General features: G+C 45.1%; 1 pseudogene; it reads right to left on the reverse strand.

Annotated features, from left to right (window-relative positions):
• Positions 1–536: 536 nt before the first annotated feature.
• Positions 537–4,423, reverse strand: LOC113096709 (C-type mannose receptor 2-like; annotated as a pseudogene).
• Positions 4,424–19,588: the final 15,165 nt, after the last annotated feature.

Raw genomic sequence — 19,588 nt, forward strand, 5'->3', positions numbered from 1 at the left:
GAAAAAAAAATATAAAAAGTCATAATGGGTCTTATCAAGTAACTGTATGATGTTGTATCCGAAAAGTGTTGTGATTGTAACAGATACAAATACTGGCTGTTACATGAAAATTTAAATATGTAATTTCATAATTATAAAGTTTTTAAAATTTACATATGTAACTGTTGCATAAGACTCTACATAAATATGTGTTGATTGATAAAAAAAAACTATTTAATGTGTTTTCATTTACAATAGCATGAACCACGAGTAATCGAGTTACTCAAGCATTTTTTTCTTAAAAAAAAATCTACTAGCAGAAATCAGTAGTCATGCAACCCCTATACTGTACAACAATAATTAGTATTTAATTATTTTAAAGGGTACGTTTAAGGCTATCTTGTTGTAGACGTAAATAAAACACAATCTAACAGGTAGAAAATTAAATTAGAAAGATCTTTTCAGGTCGCAGCAAGTGCACCGCTGGTCATGCACATCCTTTCGCGGAACAATACTGAAAGCGAAGATGGAGAAACAGATGATCATAGCTGTACTAGAAGACTTGGCGAGTCCAATGGCCAAGTCCGAGACAAGTCCAAGACGACAGAAAAATTTCTCGAGTCCAGACTCGAGTCCAAGACCAGACTCGAGTACTACAGCCCTACTACCAGATGGAAAACAGACCCTCGACAGTACAATTTAGTCAATTTACAGTTGACTGAAGAATCTATTTGAACAAAACAAACACAAAAAATATTGTTTAACAAAGTGATGAGTGAAAATGAAGTTAAATGAAGGAACACAAGCACTTGTTTCCTCACATGAAGGTCTGTGTATCCTTTACTCTTAATATCTGCTGCAGATGAAGTTGAGTTTGTCAGTTTCAGGACGGCTGATCCAGCGCTGATCTCCTCCAGACTGAACTGCTCCAGATCTCACTGTGTGTTCACAGTCCTCCTCTGATGTGCCGTTCCCTGGAGCCCAGTTCTGATAGCACACAGTCTCTCCACTCACCCAGTACCAGACGCCTAAAATATGAGAGTGACGTAAACCCAACCACAGCTCCGCAGTAGACGCCAGGTGTACCACGTTCATCACACGACGCTGCATCTCTTCTTAATGAACCGAGACCAGATCCACATGATTCTGTCTGCAGTATCTCAGAGCTTCAGACCACGTCAGATTCTCTGTGATCACAATCAGTTTATCTGGAAATCAAACAGAGCACAAGCAGAAACTAGAGAGAGACTGATCAAAAACAACATCAGAACAAACACTGTGGATGAATTTGTCATGTCAGACATGTAGCGGGAACTTTAAGAGATCTGGAGGAGATGATGGATTGTGTTTGTTTTGTGAGGATCTACTCACCTTCATGACACACAAAAGGAAACTTATTGTTGCAAGAGATGTCAATCCATCGTCCCTGAGTGCTCTTTTCAACAGATGTACAGTCTTCATGACCTCCATAATTATTAGGTTCACCAGACTTCCAGAATCTGAAAGAAGAGTCACTCTGATCTGACCACTGCCATGAGTCTCTGAACAGACCGATCCAGACATATGATCCAGATGAGTTATTATCACTAATGAACTTCTTAATCTTCTCTTTCTCATCCTGGTTTCTCACACTGACCAGATCAATGTGATTCTGTCTGCAGTAACTCTGAGCGTTTCTCCAGTTTTTCTTCTGATTGATAAAGATGAGTCCTGTGTTCTCTTTAAGAAAGACACATGGACAAAGATTCATGAATCAGTTTGTTCATTATTCTTTCGCTGCTTTATGGTTTGGATGTGAACAGGAGCAGCAATGGAAACATCAGAAACATGTCTCTCAAAGACTTGAGCTGCTTCTTCAGCTGGTGATGTATTGAATATTAACTATATTTTCAGGATTATATTAAAGATCTAACATGAAGTAACACTGAGGAACATTGTGATGATTTTAAAGCTCTCTCTATTGATCCATTATGAACACTTGACTCAGACACAAAGAGCCAATGAGAGAAATGTCAAACAGAGGAAGATGTTACACTGCAGCTAAATATGCTCGTTAACATTTATTTGGACTGTAGATTAGTGTGACGAGTGGGGCGGGGCCGAGGGATGTGGGAACGAGCGAGGCCGGTGGAGTGATTGGGAAATGAACGACACCTCCGACCCACCGGTCTCGAGTCCCACAGAGGAGATGGAAGGATATAAAACTGGAGCGACGACAGTGAAGGACAAGAGAGGACCAGGCCTGGGCTTTATTTTATGTTTTGGTTTTTATTTGTGCGCATCAGTCGTCCGTGAGGGGCTGGTGCACTGTTTTGTGTTTATTTTTGTAATTAAAGTCTTTATTTGATTGTCCGTCGGTTCCTGCCTCTTTCTTACGGGTTTCGGCACCACTGTAATAATAAAAACTTCCTAATCATTGGGAAGAAGGAGGCAGACATTCCCACATCCCTCGGCCCCGCCCCACTCGTCACAATTAGTAATTTAAAGATTAATAGATAATAAATTAATTGTTTTAATGGAGTATCATGAACTGGACTTGAGTTCATGTACAAGTGAAATAAAGATGTTACAGGTTTGTATTGAGATACTGAAGACTGAAATAAACTTTATCAACCCTAGTCACTGCTGTATATATTTCTTATAAACATTATGATTATTGTCAGATGATTATTGGGTAACTGTCATGGGGTGCGTACTGGACAGAGGACTCAGTTGCAGAGTTAGAAAAGGAGAATCTTTATTCTCGCCACAAAACACAAAATAATATAAACAATAACGAAAAGCTCTGGCACACACAGATCCGAATTACGAATCCTTTGGCACAAGAAGGTGAGACTGATACTGAGAAACAGTGCAAAGCATGAGCAAAGACAAAACAATCTACTCACGACCACAGACGGAAAAGCAGAGACATATAAAGGGAGTGGGGGAATGAGCGACAGGTGAGGAAGAATCAGCTCGTGATCTGCACAACCCTGCCATGATTAGCGCTGATTGCCCAGACCACGATCTACTGAACAGACAGGACAACACAGACCACAGGGGAAGCTGAGACGGCAGCCTGCACCGTGACAGTAACACTTTAGAATAAGTTTCCATTAGTTAACTATTTTAGTTAACATGAACTAAGCAAGAACAATCCTTCTACAACATTTATTAATCTTAGTTAATATTAATTTCAACATTTATTAATGCATTACTGAAATCAAAAGTTGTGCTTGTTAACATGAGTTAATGCACTCTGAATTAACATGAACTAACAATGAATAACTGTATTTTCATAAAGATTAATAAATACAGTAATAAATGTATTGTTCATTGTTTGTTCACGTTAATTAATACATTCATTAACATAAACTAATGGAACCTTATTCTAAAGTGTTACCGATTATTGTTATGATTATTAATAATTAGACCCATATCAATATCTCTCCATGATTTATTTATCTCTAATCTCTTTAACTGCAGGTTATCATTGTGACAAATTACCCCATAGTGTGAAGTCTTTTATTTTCTGTTAAATATTGTGTCTGTACACAAATTGTATTAACAGTGAAAGTGAAAAATATACAGTCACCTCTATACACATAATCAAATTAAAATAGTTGTTAGTATTGCATAATTGCACAGTATTTCACATCTATAACTGAATGGTTGCTAAATGTATATAAATTAATTTTAAATAGCTGCACTCACTGTTGCTGCAGATGAACTGGTAGTTTTTACCACATCCCAAATCATGCCATTGTCCATTTAACATCACAGCGCACTCATCTTTACCATCAGGTTGTTTAGGAGCCCAGTTCAGATAGAGAACAGGTTCACCTGAAGACCAATGCCATTGGTTACGACCCGTCTTCTGCAGCCCAATCCAGAAACGTACATTAATCACACTCTTCATCAGCTCGTTCATGTCGTTCATGTTGTCAGCGGTGGCCAGATCTGTGTAATTCTCTCTGCAGTATCTCTGAGCTTCAGTCCAGGTCTTCTTCACATTTATAAAGTGATACTGACGCTGAACACATTCAGATACGGAGCAGAGAGCTGTGAAAGAGAGACGCTGCTTTAATGCTTTTCAGAACAGCATCAAACCTAATGAAACTAGAAACCATAAATAAAACCACAAACACTCACCAACGAGAAGAATAATGAAATATAGAGTTTGCTCCATTTCTGAGAAGAAGACATAATATAGATTAAAATAAAGATAACATTTTAAATATTCATTATTTCATTATTTCAGTGATAATTAAAAATCCATCATAACAGGAAGATAAATGCTTCATACACAATCATTAAGACGATATTAATATCTCAAAGTCTGATTTAAAGAATGAAGATGTGAGTTGTACTTACTTTAGAGGAGTGTGTTTCTGTCACGCTGCCAGTCTTTGTTTTCCTGGGTGTTCCCTAGTGAGCTCACTTCCCCTTAGGCACTTCACCATAGGCACTTTAATTCCGCTAGTCTGGTTGTGTCTTCACAGTAATTGCACTCCAATTTGAATCGCACAGGTGTTGACAATACTCTGTCATTAGTTTCCCTTTATAGAGCTGTCTTTCTCTGTTGTCATCATGGAGTCCTTACCCTATGTGTCTCATGCTCTCGTTCCCCCGAGACTTCCTCTACCTTCTCATTCTTCCGAGTTCCCCGTTTCATCCGGTTCCCTCTTTTGGTTACGTTTGTCTCTCATGACTGTTTATTTTTGTAGTTACCCCTCTGTTTAAATTAAAACCCTTACCTGCATTTGGATCTACCATCTCTTTGTGTTTTCCCAAACCCAACCGTGACAGAAGGACTCCATCATGCCTAGATCCAGCGGTGTGAGATTTCGAATCGGTTCCCCAGCCACCATGGAGGAACGGAGGGGGAGATTCCGGAACTTAACCACCCTTCATCAAGAGGGAAGGGAGGTGGGTGGCCTGGCGCAATTGTTTTGGACTTTGGCAGTCGGGTTAGGTTACAATGATGCAGCACTAAAGGATTGGTTTAATAATTGCCAGGATGATCCTTTACCTCAATGGGAGATGAAGGGGTTAGAGATCCTGGACTTTTGGGGGTTTACCAATTACCTGCACCATCGTGCTCAGTGGAATGCAACAACCACACCAGAGTTTCCAGACAAGGCTGCCAGCTCAGCCCCACAACCCAAGATGGCCACCAGCCCAGCCCCACAGCCCAAGATGGCCGCCAGCCCAGCACCACAGCACAAGATGGCCGACTCAACGCCACCGACTCTCCATCGTAGAGGACGGAGGAGGAGACAGGCAGCTACTGTTCCTCAGGACCCGGAGAACGTTCCCGAGCGGGCGGCTGCCGTCCATGAGGCCATTCCCGATGCGGTGCCCGCTGCTGTTCCGGAGGCGGTGGCCGAGGCTGTTCCCGATGCGGTGCCCGCTGCTGTTCCGGAGGCCGAGGCGGTGGCCGAGGCCGTTCCCGATGCGGTGCCCGCTAATGTTCCGGAGGCCGAGGCGGTGCCCGATGCAGTCTCCGAGGCGGTGCCCGATGCAGTTTCCGAGGCGGTGCCCGATGCTGTTTCCGAGGCCGAGGCTGTTCCCGAGAAGGTGCTCGATGCTGTTCGAGAGGCCGAGGCTATGCCCGATGCTGTTCCCGATGTGGTGCCCGCTGCGGTTCTGGAGGCCGAGGCGGTACCCGCTGCTGTTCCGGAGGCCGAGGCGGTTCCCGTTGCTGTTCCGGAGGCCGAGGCGGTGCCCGCTGCTGTTCCGGAGGCCGAGGCGGTGGCCGAAGCCGTTCCCGATGCGGTTCCCGTTGCTGTTCCGGAGGCCGGGGCGGTGGCCGAGGTCGTTCCCGATGCGGTGCCCGCTGCTGCTCCGGAGGCCGAGGCTGTTCCCGAGGCGGTACCTGATGCAGTTCCCGAGGCGGTGCCCGATGCAGTTCCCGAGGCGGTGCCCGATGCAGTTCCCGAGGCGGTGCCCGATGCAGTTCCCGAGGCGGTGCCCGAGGCAGTTCCCGAGGCGGTGCCCGAGGCAGTTCCCGAGGCGGTGCCCGAGGCAGTTCCCGAGGCGGTGCCCGAGGCAGTTCCCGAGGCGGTGCCCGAGGCAGTTCCCGAGGCGGTGCCCGAGGCAGTTCCCGAGGCGGTGCCCGAGGCAGTTCCCGAGGCGGTGCCCGAGGCAGTTCCCGAGGCGGTGCCCGATGTTGTTCCCGAAGCGGTGCTCGATGCAGTTCCCGAGGCGGTGCCCGATGCAGTTCCCGAGGCGGTGCCCGATGCAGTTCCCGAGGCGGTGCCCGATGCAGTTCCCGAGGCGGTGCTCGATGTTGTTCCCGAGGCGGTGCTCGATGTTGTTCCCGAGGCGGTGCCCGATGCAGTTCCCGAGGCGGTGCCCGATGCAGTTCCCGAGGCGGTGCCCGATGCAGTTCCCGAGGCGGTGCTCGATGCTGTTCCCGAGGCGGTGCTCGATGCTGTTCCCGAGGCGGTGCTCGATGTTGTTCCCGAGGCGGTGCCCGATGCAGTTCCTGATGCAGTTCCCGAGGCGGTGCCCGATGCAGTTCCCGAGGCGGTGCCCGATGCAGTTCCCGAGGCGGTTCCCGAGGCTGTTCCCGAGGCGGTGCCCGAGGCTGTTCCAGAGGCGGTGACCACAAGGCCGTGGTGGTCTTCTACTCCACCCTGGGGGACTCGGGCGGTGACCACGAGGACGTGGTGGTCGTCCGCTCCGCTCTGGGGGACTCCGGCGGTGACCATGAGGACGTGGTGGTCTTCTGCTCCGCCCTGGTGGACTCCGGCCTCGACCACAAAGACGTGGTGGTCTTCCGCTCCGCCCTGGAGGGCTTTGACTTTGACCACAAGGCCGTGGTGGTCTTCCGCTCCGCCCTGGTGGACTCCGGCCTCGACCACAAAGATGTGGTGGTCATCTGCTCCGTCCTGGTGGACGCCTCAACATGCCCTTCATGGACTTATGTTTTGTGTTTTTTGAGTTCTGTTTCTGTCTGTTCCTTTTAGTTTAGTCTGGCCCTCCTTCCCTCCCCCTGAGCCTCCACCTGTCCGCCTCCCTCCTGGACTCCTTGTTTTGTGTTGCACCTTTCCATTTCTCCTGGTTGCTCCTGTCCCTGTTTTCTGTCCCTCCGTCCCTCCCCCTGGTCCGCCGCCGTTCCACCTCCCTCCTGCCTCTTTTTCTGTTGGGGTTTTCCTGGGTTTAGGTGGAGCATCTGGTAGCTGCTCCGTAGGGAGGGGGTAATGTCACGCTGCCAGTCTTTGTTTTCCTGGGTGTTCCCTAGTGAGCTCACTTCCCCTTAGGCACTTCACCATAGGCACTTTAATTCCGCTAGTCTGGTTGTGTCTTCACAGTAATTGCACTCCAATTTGAATCGCACAGGTGTTGACAATACTCTGTCATTAGTTTCCCTTTATAGAGCTGTCTTTCTCTGTTGTCATCATGGAGTCCTTACCCTATGTGTCTCATGCTCTCGTTCCCCCGAGACTTCCTCTACCTTCTCATTCTTCCGAGTTCCCCGTTTCATCCGGTTCCCTCTTTTGGTTACGTTTGTCTCTCATGACTGTTTATTTTTGTAGTTACCCCTCTGTTTAAATAAAAACCCTTACCTGCATTTGGATCTACCATCTCTTTGTGTTTTCCCAAACCCAACCGTGACAGTTTCTGTTCTGAGTCTGATGTTTCTGTCTTCAGCTTCACACTCTGTGATGATTATATCTGCTCTCATTCGTCACTTCATTTGTTTATTCCTCTAAAACAAAAGCCCTTTTCATTCTTCTTCCTGGTTCACATGTATTTCCTTCTGTTGCTGTTGATGTCTGTGTGTCTTTGCTGTAATTCTGTGGAAGTGTGTTCATTTGAATGTGGTGGAGACGGAGAGTCTATATGTTCTGGAATGAAGTGTATTTCCAGCAGCTTTAGGAACAACCTCAACATTTACATTTCTGTTTTCCATTTTCTTTCAGTTTTGATAATGTCAGAGACCAACAACATGTTTCTGCTTCCCAAACTAAACAATACTTTCACAAAATGTGAACATGTTCTGTATCTATTGTGTCATGAACACTATCACACAGAGTAATGAAAACATGCAAATAAAAGACAACAGCAATAACACACTCAACTCTTTAATTATGAAAACTATAGCCTCAGAGAATATCCACATTATTTCACTACGCACAGTTGCTCTCTTCATATAATGTAATAACTTATATAAAAAAAAAACATGCTTGCATTTCATTATCTTTCTCTCTCTGTATTTTGTTTCACTGATCTACATGCATATGACTAGACATGGGGTCAGGGCAGATAAAAGGTTCCTTTTTAATTCTAAAATTCATGTTCACATTCACCATTTTTACTCTGGAACAGCAGCAGAAGCTACATAATATAGCACAAAAATCTGCATACAGCGTAAATGTATTTACATACGAGGTACATACGAGCAGGAAACCAATCTAAAAATAGAAAATGTATGAAACTTTAAATTCTAATGCAGGATGAGACCAGCTGTGATAGCAGGAGAAAAAGACAGAGACAGAGAAAGGAGAAAACAAATCTGTGGCCTGCAAATAAAAGTGCGAGGGGTGCAGGAAAAAAGGCATACTTGTCACAGTGTCTGGGTTGTATTACCTGGGAATCCACTAGGTGTCCTCCTTCCCCACGGTGTCTCTCATTTTATGAATCACATTCATCACGTCCTCTGCTTAATTTGCACCCAGCTGTCACTAGTTACTAATCATTACACTCTGTCTAATTCCCATTAGCATTTGTCTCCCCTTGTGTATTTAACCCGGTCTGTCTTAGTATGTGTCACGGAGTCCTTGTTTATTCATGTCCGTCAGTTCGTGCCCTTGCCCTGTGTTCTTGTTTAGTTTAGGTCTGGATTGCTCTTCTGGTTTTCGACTCATGTCTGGACTGTTTATTCTCTGTGGATTAACCCCTAATAAAGACGTACTCGCAATTGGTTCTCTCTCCGTGAATCCTTGTATCACTGGTTGTGACAGAAGGACTCCGTCTCTGCAAGAACCAGCGGTATGTCTTTTTCCCGTTCCCCAGCCAGGATGGCGGAGCGGAGAGCAAAGTATCTCCTGTTGACCGCCTGTTGGCATGGGATACAATGATGCGGCCCTGAAGGATTATTTCAACAGCGGGCTGGATGATCCAGTTTCTCAGGAGGAGATGGCGCATTTAGAAACACTTGAGTTCTGGGAGATTGTGTACTATCTGCAGCATAGGCTTCCGTGCCAACATCCAATGCCCCAGCCACTCCTGTCTCTTCCAGTGGGACGGCTGGCAGCCCAGCACCACTGCCCAAGAAGTCGGCCAGCACAGAGCCACAGTCCAGGATGGCCGTCAGTCCAGCGGCACTGCCCAAAATGGCCACCGCTCCAGCGTGACAGTCCAACATGGCCGCCCGTCCAGAGTCATGGCTCAAGATGGCCGCCAATCCAGCGCCACAGCACAAGATGGCTGCCAACCCAGCGCCACAGCACAAGATGGCCGCTAACCCAGCGCCAATGCCCAAGTTGGCCACCGATCCAGCGCCACAGCACAAGATGGTCACCAGCCCAGCACCACAGCACAGGGCTAATCACCGCTGACCTTCCAGAGTCAGGGCTAGTCACCGCTGACCTTCCAGAGTCAGGGCTAGTCACTAGCCGTGTTTCCACTATCGAGCTAAGACCGGGCGTGCTAGTGCGTGCCAGGGCCAGTCGCGTTTCCACTGTCACTTTAGGGGCTTGGTCGTGCCTCGCCGGGGCTTCCTCGGGGCCAACGGCCAGGGTTTTTTGGGCCGACGAGAACCTTGGGCCAAAGAGGGCCAGCTGGGACTAGAGGAGGGGTTATGAACAAAGGCGGAGTTTCTCCATGTCTGGAGAGGGTCAGCGCGGATCATTTCAGAAAGATAAGAGCTTTAACACCAGCATTAAAGACGTTTTAAAATAAGTTGAGCTCAAAACTCACTCTTAGCAGCAAGTGTTTGAAATAACTTGATCCGATGTGGATTATAATCACTAACAAGGCAAAAATAAGTGATGAAAAAGATATGCACGCTAAACATGTTATATGACCGCTTGAAGAAATCAGATGGCAGCTTCTTATTCTCTATCACAGTTGTGTATTTATTAAGTAACTTATATTATCTGTCACAAGCCTAATAATGTTTTTTGTTCGGGAGCTTTTATAAAAATAGAGATATTATCATTCACTCTAAATATGACGGCTACTGTGGCTAATAATCAGAAACAGACTAGACTGAATAAGCAGGCTATTTTCATGAGCGTTAATAATAAATACATAAAATAGAAATAAGTGTATTTATGTGTGATTCATTTTGAGTCCTGATAAATTCGATCAATATGATCAATGTAGGCCTATCACTTATTCTATAGTTAAAACATCGATGCTTTAGAATTTGAATATGTTACAAAGCATGCAAAAAAACGGCCGCTTTTATCATGTTGGTTTTGTGATCGCACATGTTCCAGTGACTTATTTCTTAGTTTTCTGATAACTTCTCTTTGAGGTTGCATGACGTTGTTCTGAGAGGCGTGTAAAGGGCGTGTTTTAGTGACGTGCAGCGGTGCTTCAAGCTCCACTGTGGAAACCCTGCTCTATTCTGGCCTCGGTGCTACTGGCCCGGGGCTATGAGCCCCACCCGGCCCGCTTTAAGCCCTGGCTCGCACTGGCCCGACAGTGGAAATGCGGCTACTGATGACCTTATAGAGCCAGGGCTAGTCACCATGGACTTTCCAGAGACAAGGCTAGTCACCGTTGACCTTTCAGAGTCAAGTCAAGTCACTGGTGATCTTCAAGGACAAAGTCAAGTCACTGGTGATCTTCAAGGACTGAGTCAAGTCACTGGTGATCTTCAAGGACTGAGTCAAGTCACCACTGATCTTCATGAGCAAATACAAGTCACCAATGATCTTCATGTACAAATGCAAGTCACCAATAATCTTCATGAGCAGTGTCAAGTCAGCACCGATCTTCTGGAATCCAGTATAAACACCATGGGATTACCAGAGTTTCATCCTCCCGCTGGTCCGACCACACGGTTGTGGTGGTCTTCTGCTCCGCCCTGGGGGCCTTCGGCCTCGACCACAAGGATGTGGTGGTCTTCTGCTCTGCCCTTGGGGACTCCAGCCTCAACCACAAGGAGGTGGTGGTCTTCTGTTCCACCCTGGGGGACTCCAGCCTCAACCACAAGGAGGTGGTGGTCTTCTGTTCCACCCTGGGGGGCATCCGTCCCGACGACACGGTTGTGGTGGTCTTCTGTTCCACCCTGGGGGGCATCTGTCCCGACGACACGGTTGTGGTGGTCTTCTGTTCCACCCTGGGGGGCATCCGTCCCGACCACACGGTTGTGGTGGTCTTCTGCTCCGCCCTGGTGGGCGCCACGTCCTTCACGGACTTATGTTTTGTGTTTTTCGTTTTCTGTTGTGTTTCCTGTTGGTTCCCCTCTGTTAGCCTGGCTCTCCGTCCCTCCCCCGATCCTCCTCCGGTCCACCTCCCTCCTGGTCTCCCTGTTTTGTGTTTACACTTCTGGTGTCTGTTTCCCATGTCTCTTTTCTGGTTCTCTCTCCGTGAATCCTTGTAACACCGGTCGTGACAATACTACGTCAGAGCCCGAGCATTTGATGAAGGCAAAGAATTCATTCGGCCACCTTGAAGTTTGTTGTCTGTGGCTGGCTAGTCAAGGATCTTTTGTTTGGCCATGTCCTCCGGATTTTGTGCCTTAATATGCTTTTAAGTATAGTCCAAAGCCTTTTGTCTGGAACTTGTCAAGATGTTATAAGATAAGTTGGTTCACTTAATGTAACCGGTGTAGTCTGTGTTGTTATTTTTTTCAATAAATGACCAGACAGATGGTAATTTTTTTTTTTTTTTTTTTTTTTTTTGCGAAACAACTGAAGCCTGATTTTTTTTTTCCAAGAATACCATTCATATATTAATGATTTAAAACTCTGGAGATCACAATGGGGTAATGACCTTTGGTTTTCTCATGGAAATGAACACTCTGTAAAGTTGAAGGTCCCTTTGTGAGATCTAGGAGGAGATGGATGGAGCAAGGTGAAAATAATTCTGCATACTTCTTCATGTTACAGAAGTCTAATGCCAGTTATAATAGCATGACTAAACTAAGTGTTGATGGTGTCATAACAGATAACCCCAAGAAAATTTCTAGTTATTGCTATAAGTTTTATAAGTTGTAATATAACTCTAGATTCGATGAGGATGACAGATCTTAAGAAGGTCTTTTCTGGACCCTTTTACATTTCTTGCAGAGGTTTACACAGAGATCTGAGATTCTAAGAACTTCTCTTATTCCAAGCTATTACTCTGATTCCAAAACCCAAAAAGGATCCACTTCTTTACTGATTACTTTATTGATAACCACTGATTACTGAACACTGATTACAATATTCTAGCTCAAATCTTTGCACAAAGATTACAGAAAGTGATGAGCTATTTAACTGAGGAATCTCAATCTGGATTGAAAAAATAAATAAAAATAGGTACATTTCTAATAACATCATATTAATTTAAGACATCCCTGACTATTCTGATTTGATTTCAGAAGAAAGTTTTTAGACTTCTACAAGGCATTTGACACCATGGAGCATGCTTGTATCTTCCATTGCCTTCTAAAATTATCCCTTTCTGAGTTTGGCGATATAGTGCACAAGATTAAGCCTACCACTTCTCCTGTGGATGTTATCCCCACACCTGTCTATGCTGGCATCTGTTTAACTTGGCTTGACAATATGACAGATGAATTTGTGCCAAAATACAGTTGAGTTTGACTGCTAACTATTCACGATTGCATGGGTAGTTTGAATTTAGTATTTATTGCTTTCTTTTTTCAATGAATCTGAACAGAGCTCAGACAGAAGTCTCTTGCCTGTTATTTACAATAGTAAAGTCATCAGAAAAGCATGACATGAAAATACAGTCAAGGTTATAACAGTAGAGTATGTTTTTAATTGATGCTGCGGGAAGTTGTTTGCTCTGTCTGTGTATAGCACTACTCCCCAGAGAACTTGAACCCACAACCTGCAGGGTACACTGCGATTTGAAGCGTGTGGGATAAACAGGGACTCTGCTGTAGTGATCTAAAAACGGTCTGATATCAGCATACTGGCAGTATCCCAGTTCTTCCTCAACAGTGGCTCTCCTCTCTGGGAAAAGGGCCAAAATATGAACTCACTATAGGCTGGGTGAGACGGAAACAGAGGAAAGATGAGAACTCACATGCCAAAAGATCTAACCTGCCAAAATAACTCTCATGGGACACAACACAATGACACTTCATTGGACTCGTTCCTATACGTCCTTTTTAAAGAGAAATTTACCCAGCAATGATACGTGAATACTTACATTCGGTCACAATTTACTCATGCTCAAGTCATTCCAAACCTGTCTGTCTTCTGAATACTATCAGCCCTAGTGTGTTGGCTATTATAAACAGATCCTTAGACAGTGGTCATGTTCCTATATGCCTCAAACAAGCAGTGATCACGACTCTTCTTAAGAAGCCAAATTTAGACACAACCAATCTTAAAAATTTCCGCCCTATTTCTAAGTTGCTATTCTTGTCTAAAATTTTAGATAATATTGTTTTTAATCAGTTATCTTCATTTATCTCACAGACCAATATTTTAGATCAATTTCAGTCTGGTTTTAGAGCCCATCATAGCACCGAGCCTGCACTGCTGAAGGTGTCAAATGATCTACTCCTTGCTTTGGACTCTGGAAAATCTGCTATTTTAATGCTACTCGATTTTAGTTCTGCATTTGATTCAGTTGATCATGTTACCCTTCTTAATCGTCTTAGGGATGAAGTTGGCATTAGGGGCATGGCGCTGGATTGGTTCTCATCATACCGTCATTACTTCTAGACTTGATTACTGCAATGCGCTTTATATGAGTCTCAAGCATTCATTGCTGAATCGCTTTTGCAGTTGGTCCAGAACGCAGCCACAACGTTGCTGACTGGTAATATGAGAAGAGAAAGCATTTCTCCTGTCCTGGCATCTCTTAATTGGTTACCAGTTATTGAAATGCTTTATTGGGTGGTTGTTCTGCACGCTTAGTAAACAAACTACAGCTAGTCCAAAATGCAGCAGCAAGAGTTCTTACTAATATGACCATATTAGCCCGGTCCTGTCAACTGGCACTGGCTGTCACAGTTTTGAATAGAGGACCCAAAAGCAGAGGTTATGCAGTACAGTTTATTGTTCAATAAATAACAAAATGAAGATCCTTGACGGACAGATGATAGGTACCGGAATCCAGTGCCAGAAGATCAATGAGCAACAACAGTCCTCCGTCCTCGTGTCCAGTGCAAACCACTCGCAGACGGCAGGTGAGTGATGGTCCACTGACAGGAGGTGAACTGGGCAGAGAACAAAGGTGAATGATCAACTCTTACTCACGTAACAACAGGACAGGACGGGGCAGGACAAGACAAGACTAGGGAATTCTCAAGAGAATAAATGCTGAAGAGTTCGTAACTAAGAAACAGAGCGTAAGCTCAACGTTCAACAATAATCCGACAAAAGACAGAGCAAACAGTGACTAGAAGTAGCCGAGAGAATTAGAGAGAGAAAAGGATCAGGTGAGAGATAATCGGTGTAAGTGTTGATTCTAAAGGGAAACAGCTGCGAGAGAGGTGAGGAGGAGAAACATGAATGGGAATGAATAGAGTGTGTGCACAGTGCGAGCGCTGAGATAATAGTAATCAGCTGTATGAGTGTGCGCGTGTGAATGAAGGTAAACAAACAGAAGGAAAAGACCAGTTTATGACACTAGCTCCCTATCAAACATCGTATATGTCACAGGCCGGAGTGGCCGACCCACCACCACCCCTAATGGCGTGTCACCTCAAGGAGCAAACCAGTCAAAAAAGGCAGGACAACGAAGTTAAAAGAATAAAAGTCTTTGTTTTATTAGGTTAAGAACAAGAATATTGTAGAGGGCAATCGTCGTAGCTTCTCTAGGCTCCAAGTGAGAGGGACAGGTAGCGTGTAATGGTTCCTCTTCAGTGAATGCTGGACTCTAGACAGATGGCCGCTAAAGCAGCAGAGCTTCACAATGGAACAAAGTGGACCAAGTAAATCCTCGACCAACAGGGCTCCAGGCAGAGAATAGCTTAATAGTATTTCACCAGCGTAGCTGTACACTCACAAGGCTCAGACAGAGAGGAGGTTACGTATCCCACCAGTGCAGCTGTACACTCACAAGGCTCCGGCAGAGAAGAGGTTATGTATCTCACCAGCGTAGCTGTACACTCACAGGGCTCAGGCAGAGAAGAGGTTATGCATCTCACCAGCGTAGCTGTACACTCACAGGGCTCAGGCAGAGAAGAGACTAGAAAACCTCTCTGTATAACACCTTTTCGATAGACAGAGTAATTTAAACATAGCTCAGCGGCCCCAGCATGTGAGAAAGTGATCAGCGGTGATTTGGAGTGAAAAGCAAAATCCACACATCCACACTCACATAAATTCACCAGAATACTGCAAGAACTCACTCGTGCTCACTTAAACATTTGGACTGCAAAATTGAACAGACTCACGGTGCACCCAAAGCATTCCTCTCACCATCCATCTGGCATTTCCTTCCCAATGGATCGAATAAGCAGGGGCTGCACACAAGTCAGTTTAACACTGTTGTTCACTGGCATCGAAGGAATCAGGTTTTAGTTAATTTCAAGTTATCAGACACATGACTCAGCCTCCAATTTCACAACGGTAATCATCAGAAGCCAATAAGGAGAAGAGTCGTAGCTCAGTCAAACTCACAGCGTGTTTTTCCACAATCCTCGTTATTCATTTAAATAATATATAGCTCTTCCCCCACTTGAACTGTTAGAAGTCTTCACAACCTCTGCTCCACAGCCTGTATTCTTCCACAACGGCCACAATGGCCCCCTGTGCCCCTTCTCTCATTCAGAATGGCTTTTATAACCCTCTCTCCTAATACGTGTCCCAATCACAGATCATATTCCCACGCACCGCCACCTGATGTGAGTTTCCTCATCAAGCTTCGCCCGCTGCCATGATCTTCTCAATAGGGAACCGGAACCATTATGGTATTCTGCTGTCATTGTTTCCCAGGGGAACGTATCCCAAAAAGAAAAAGTTCCGCCAGGGCGCTTGTCACTCTGTGACATCCCCCCTGCCTTTACGTTCTAGTCCCTAGAACGTGGGGCTTGAGTCCCATTCGCCATATCTCACCGGAGGCTGGCCCTGGGTTTCTCGTTGGGAGCGTATAGGTGGAACTACAGGGTCTGCCCCTCTTATCTCGACCTCAGGGCGCCTCGGGATGAGTGCCCATCCCACTAAGGGTGACCTGGGAGCCGCGGGCACTGTCGGAACCTCTTCCCTTGGTCTTGGAAAATTTGGACAAGGGCGGAGCAAGTTCTGATGTAAGGTCCGTTCTGGGCCAGATGTTCCTTCGGGTCGTATGATATAGACCGGATGGTCAGGGCCATGTTGCCGCTCAACCACATAAGGCCTGGGCTCACACCAGTCACTGAGTTTCCCCTTTCCCTGGCGCCGACTGTCCCGCACCAATACCCACTCACGAGGTAACAGGGGAGCCTCCCTTGCCATCCGATCGTATAGTCACTTACTTTTAGCTGCAGCTGCGCTTATCTGGTCCGTGACCTTTCGGTAAACATTATGAAGATTCTGATGATGTCGGCTCACTCATTCTGTGGTACTGAATACCTCCCATGTCGAAGCCGCCCCTAAGAGCAGATCCGCAGGCAACCGCACATGTCTCCCAAACATCAAATAAGATGGAGCATAGCCAGTGGTACTGTGTATGCTGTTTTTATACGCCTGGACCAGGGCGGGTAAATAATCTACACAATTGTTCTGCTGGTCAGTGTCCAAGGTCCCCAAGAGACTCAGCAAAGTTTGGTTGAACCGCTCACAACCTCCGTTCCCCTGGGGGTGGCATGGGGTAGTATGAGTCTTCCTACACCCATAAAGCTGGCATAGCTCTTGTATAATCCTTGATTCAAAGTTGGGCCCTTGATCAGAGTGGAGGTTCTCTGGGCAGCCAAAGGGTTGAATCACCACCTTCATTAGGGCATTTGCGGTGGTACAAGCGGTCTGATCTAGTGTTGGGATGTCCCAAGCATATTTGGTAAACAAGTCTGTGACCACCAAGATGTTCTGATAACGATCAGTGGGTCGACCCAGTGTCAGGAAGTCCATCGCCACAATATGTAATGGAGACTTGGGCCGCATGGGGACCATTGGGGCTCTCACTTCCCTCCTGGCCTTAAAAAGCATACACAGAGGACAATCTTGAATCAATCAATCAATCAATCACCTTTATTTATATAGTGCTTTAAACAAAATACATTGCGTCAAAGCACTGAACAACATTCATTTGGAAAACAGTGTCAATAATGCAAAATGATAGTTAAAGGCAGTTCATCATTGAATTCAGTTATGTCATCTCTGTTCAGTTTAAATGGTGTCTGTTTTTATTTGCAATCAAGTCAATGATATCGCTGTAGATGAAGTGACCCCAACTAAGCAAGCCAGAGGCGACAGCGGCAAGGAACCGAAACTCCATCGGTGACAGAATGGAGAAAAAAACCTTGGGAGAAACCAGGCTCAGTTGGGGGGCCAGTTCTCCTCTGAGCAGACGAAACCAGTAGTTCAATTCCAGGCTGCAGCAAAGTCAGATTGTGCAGGAGAATCATCTGTTTCCTGTGGTCTTGTCCTGGTGCTCCTCTGAGACAAGGTCATTACAGGGGATCTGTATCTGGGGCTCTAGTTGTCCTGGTCTCCGCTGTCTTTCAGGGCAGTAGAGGTCCTTTCTAGGTGCTGATCCACCATCTGGTCTGGATACGTACTGGATCCGGGTGACTGCAGTGACCCTCTGATATGGACACAGACTGGATCTGGTGACCACGGTAACCTCGGAACAAGAGAGAAACAGACAAATATTAGCGTAGATGCCATTCTTCTAATGATGTAGAAAGTATGGTGTTATGTGAAGTGTTTCCGGTTCCGGTTTACCTAATTAATGCAGCCTAAAAATCCTTTAACGGATTTGGATATTAAAAGCATATTAGTATGTTATGTGTATGCCAGGTTAAAGAGATGGGTCTTTAATCTAGATTTAAACTGCAAGAGTGTGTCTGCCTCCCGAACAATGTTAGGTAGGTTATTCCAGAGTTTAGGCGCCAAATAGGAAAAGGATCTGCCGCCCGCAGTTGATTTTGATATTCTAGGTATTATCAAATTGCCTGAGTTTTGAGAACGTAGCGGACGTAGAGGAGTATAATGTAAAAGGAGCTCATTCATATACTGAGGTGCTAAACCATTCAGGGCTTTATAAGTAATAAGCAATATTTTAAAATCTATACGATGTTTGATAGGGAGCCAGTGCAGTGTGGACAGGACCGGGCTAATATGGTCATACTTCCTGGTTCTAGTAAGAACTCTTGCTGCTGCATTTTGGACTAGTTGTAGTTTGTTTACCAAGCGTGCAGAACAACCACCCAATAAAGCATTACAATAGTCTAACCTTGAAGTCATAAATGCATGGATTAACATTTCTGCATTTGACATTGAGAGCATAGGCCGTAATTTAGATATATTTTTGAGATGGAAAAATGCAGTTTTACAAATGCTAGAAACGTGGCTTTCTAAGGAAAGATTGTGATCAAGTAGCACACCTAGGTTCCTAACTGATGACGAAGAATTGACAGAGCAACCATCAAGTCTTAGACAGTGTTCTAGGTTATTACAAGCAGAGTTTTTAGGCCCTATGTTTAACACCTCTGTTTTTTCTGAATTTAGCAGTAAGAAATTACTCGTCATGCAATTTTTTATATCGACTATGCATTCCATTAGTTTTTCAAATTGGTGTGTTTCACCGGGCTGCGAGGAAATATAGAGCTGCGTATCATCAGCATAACACTGAAAGCTAACACCATGTTTCCTGATGATATCTCCCAAGGGTAACATATAAAGAGTGAAGAGTAGCGGCCCTAATACTGAGCCTTAAGGTACTCCATACTGCACTTGTGATCGATATGATACATCTTCATTCACTGCTACGAACTGATGGCGGTCATATAAGTACGATTTAAACCATGCTAATGCACTTCCACTGATGCCAACAAAGTGTTCAAGTCTATGCAAAAGGATGTTGTGGTCAATTGTGTCAAACACAGCACTAAGATCCAATAAAACTAATAGAGAGATACACCCACGATCAGATGATAAGAGCAGATAATTTGTAACTCTAAGGAGAGCAGTTTCAGTACTATGATACGGTCTAAATCCTGACTGGAAATCCTCACATATACCATTTTTCTCTAAGAAGGAATATAATTGTGAGGATACCACCTTTTCTAGTATCTTGGACAGAAAAGGGAGATTCGAGATTGGTCTATAATTAACAAGTTCTCTGGGGTCAAGTTGTGGCTTTTTTATGAGAGGCTTAATAACAGCCAGTTTGAAGGTTTTGGGGACATATCCTAATGACAATGAGGAATTAATAATAGTCAGAAGAGGACCTATGTTTTCTGGAGGCACCTCTTTTAAGAGCTTAGATGGTATAGGGTCTAACATACATGTTGTTGGTTTAGATGATTTAACAAGTTTATACAATTCTTCCTCTC

This window comes from Carassius auratus, unplaced genomic scaffold, assembly GCF_003368295.1.
Source record: "Carassius auratus strain Wakin unplaced genomic scaffold, ASM336829v1 scaf_tig00216016, whole genome shotgun sequence".
Taxonomy (NCBI): domain Eukaryota; kingdom Metazoa; phylum Chordata; class Actinopteri; order Cypriniformes; family Cyprinidae; genus Carassius; species Carassius auratus.